Genomic DNA, 3,738 nt, shown 5'->3' on the forward strand with positions numbered 1-3,738 from the left:
GTATATCCAAGGTTGGAAATGGCATTTGATAAGCTTCTACAGAGCTAGAAAGCCCAGCAGGACACAGGTGCATGTGAGGTGTAGCTTCTGAGATTTCCTGGACCTGGCTAGTTGGCACAATTGGTATCACATCAGTTTTTCAAGAAGCTCCCACTTGCAGTCTCAATGCTGAGACAAAATATGAATACAGCCCATTTTCTCAAACTTCATCTACGTCCCTGCATTTCTTGATGTGTAGTCTCACTCCCTAGCTGAGACTATTGGGTTAAGGTAGGAATAAACAGTATGTTGGATGGGTGAAGAGGGGAAGGTGGATGTGGGAGAAGAGGGGACAAAAGTCTGTGAGTAAAATACCTTGAGGTAATAATTTTCCTGGTGTTTTATCTCTCCATCTCAGAAAATTCACTCCTTAAATATGCACCAAGAGGACTTATACTTCTAGGAAGATGGAGTAGACATCTTTTTTCCTTTTCCTCCCACTAAATATAGCTAAAAACCCTGGACATTATGTATAAAACAAACATGATTCTGAAAGGTAGAAAGAAGGCACAACAGCAGGGTACCTCAAGAGCAAAGGAAAACAAAGTAGTGTGTTTGCTGTTTTTTTTTTTTTTTTTCTTCCTGTTTCAGATTGAGAACTGGAGAAGTTGGTAGCCCAGAAAGGCCAACGAGCTTAGACTGAAAAAAAAAAAAAGGGGGGGTGGGGGGTTGGAAAACAAACAAGACCATTCTCTCCAGTATTTAAAGGTATAGGAAAGGTGTAGCTTAGTGAAACAGAAAACTTTTACAATTGTAGCCTCACTTCCATCATCAGCAAAGGCTAAGTGGAGTGCCAAGACCTCCACTTTCACCAGGCTGTAGATGTTCCAGGCTCCCGACTGAGGCTGTATAACAGAAGGCTGGGTGGGGAGCTGGCACTTTCATCCTCACCAGTTAATAGTAAGAACCTTCCTCTTCTACCCTGGGTACCCATGAAGACCATGTGGGTAGCCTAGACTCCACTCCCACCTGGTGGTAACAAGGCAACGTATCACCAGTGTCAGTGGAGGGCATAGGAGGAGCAGCCATGAGGCTTCCACCTGCATCTGGCAGGAAGAAGGCATCCTCCCTTCCTACGAAGGATTGAGTGGTGTCAGATGACTGTTAAAATACAAAATTTAAATAAGAGCCACAGCCTTTTAAATATAATACCCAAAATGTCCAGATGTCATCATCATACTAAGAACCGGGAAGATCTCAACTTGAATGAGAAGACAATCAACAGATGCTAAACACTGAGGTGACAGAGATGTTAGGATTATCAAGGATTTAAGCAGCCATGAAAAGCTGCTTCAGTGAGCAATCACAAATATGCTTGAGACAAATGAAAACGCGGGTCTCCACAAAGAAACACAAGATACAAAGAACAAAATGGAAAGTTTTGAACTAAAAACACAACAGCAGAAACAGTGAACTTAAGGATACAATACTAGAAATTACCCAATCTGAACAAGAGAAAAAAAAAGACTGAAAAAATAAATACAGCCTTAGGTATGCATCAGACTACAACAAAAAGATCTAACATCGGGTCCCTGGAGTCCTAGAAGAAAAGGAGAATGAAGGTGGAGCGAAATTTTTGTAAAAAGAAATAATGGCTGAAAATTTCCTAAATTTGGGAAAAAAGCATAAAACTCTAAGTCTCAGATACTGAGTGAACCCCAAACAGGATAAACCCAAAGATATCCATGCCAAGACACATCACAAACTTCTAAAAACTAATGACAAAGAAGAGTTATGAAAGCAGTTAAGAGAGAAATGATGCAGGAAATGTACTGATTTTTAGCATTAGGGAAATAGGCTGGTTACATTAAAACTACAGAGAATAGAAATATAAGTATTGGCAAGGACCTTAAATTCTTCACTTGATTTCAACTATTTTTAACTCAACTCAGTGAGCTAACATGCACAGAGCATTTACTAGATATCTACAAATTGTGCTGGGCATCAGAATATTTGCTAATCCCATTCTTGCTGTAACTGCTCCACAGCAGGTGTTATCCCTCATAGAAAATCAAGGAATTTTAGAATCGGAAAGATCCTGGATGGGCTTCAGCTCTGAAACGAATCTAAAAATGTCAGCATGCATGGGAATTTTCCTAGAGAAAAAGATGATAGCCTTCATCAGATTCTCAAAGGAACTGGTGGCCTAAAAAGGTTAAGAGCCACCATAAGGGTTCTGTTCTTTTCAAGCAAAGCCATATAATCCAACCTAAATAGATGAGAAATGAGGCTATTTTTAGAGGAGGTGTTCCCCATCATATCCATCAAAATTCCTGCATGCCACCTCAAGACAATTCTCTACTTTTAAGGGGAAAAGAGGGAAATGGCAGTTTTCTAATTCCTCCTAGGCACTTTTGGAAATACACGTTAACTAAAGAATGTTTGCCTGTAGTCTTATTTTGAACATTTTAAAAATAGTACCTGGAGGTGACTAAATGACTACTGCACTGGGATTTAAAATGCACTTGAGGTTTGATTTCTCCCATCCCAATGGAAAAGCTGACGTGCAAGGAAGGAGTAGCAGTCTTTCTACGTCAGCACCAATGGGCTAGTGTATAAGAGATGACAACTGTTCTGTAACTTGCATCATTCCTTTTTCCTTCTTTAAAACACAAAAAAATGCATGTACAATCAAGCTCTATTAATTACGTAATGTTTAACTGCCAATTAATTTGAATAAAGAATGTTAGTGCTTCCTCTAGCAAAAAATCAAAACAGCTGTGACAAAAACAAGTGCATTCTGTTTTCATGTCTTTATTCTGTGATCCTTCTTCACTCCTTGTACCCTTTAACCAAAACTTTCATGCAAGCCAGGTCAGCTCACGCTAGAATTGCACCATAAACAGGATTTTAGGTTGCTGGTGCCTGTTTTCGGATAAAAATTGAGGCTCCCAATGTCATCTGGAGAGCTAGAGATTGGAAAATGCATTTTAGGAAAAAATTTCACTACTTACCTCCAGTGTGACTGTAAAGTTTGATTTCCTTATACTATTTCATGCTGGCTACAACTTGAGAATCAAATGAACCACTGAGGACCCTTGTTAGCCATGGAGTTCCAGGACCCATCCCACAGCTATACAACCAGGAGAAAGACCAGGAAATCGAAAAGTCTTATCATGTGCTTGGAATGATTCTTGGGTTCAAGCAAGTTGGCAGTCTTCTTAAATCCCTAACGTGCCATACAAATTAACTTGGGCTTTGGAAACAAATGCTGTTCCTGATCCAATTGGTCTGGGTGGGGCCTGAGATTCTGCATTTCTAACAAGTCCTAGGTGATGTTGCTGGCTTGAAGACACTTTAAGTAGCTAGGCCAGAGAGGATATTTCATTTGGCTGGCGTGCAAATCAGTTTAGGCCATTTCATTTTCCTTCTATATTTCTAGATTTTCTATCAGGGGCTTCTCTGACCTTAATGCTGCCCAGTTCTCATTTGTCACTGATTATGTCTCTTCAAGCTACCGCAATCAGTTAACACAAGGCATCCTCCCCTTCTCCACTTAGCTCGTACAAAAATCCGCAATGGATACAAACAGCCCCAAATAAGAAATGGACACGACACATTAACTTACAACATAATGGGTTTATATTTAATATAGTACTTCTCATCAGGAGGATGTTACTCGGTTAATATAAAGTTTTTTTTCAAAACATTAAATCTTTTCCATGTCAATGTCTATAGTTTTTTTTTTTTTTTTTTTTA

This window comes from Mandrillus leucophaeus, unplaced genomic scaffold, assembly GCF_000951045.1.
Source record: "Mandrillus leucophaeus isolate KB7577 unplaced genomic scaffold, Mleu.le_1.0 Scaffold787, whole genome shotgun sequence".
NCBI classification, from domain to species: Eukaryota; Metazoa; Chordata; class Mammalia; order Primates; family Cercopithecidae; genus Mandrillus; species Mandrillus leucophaeus.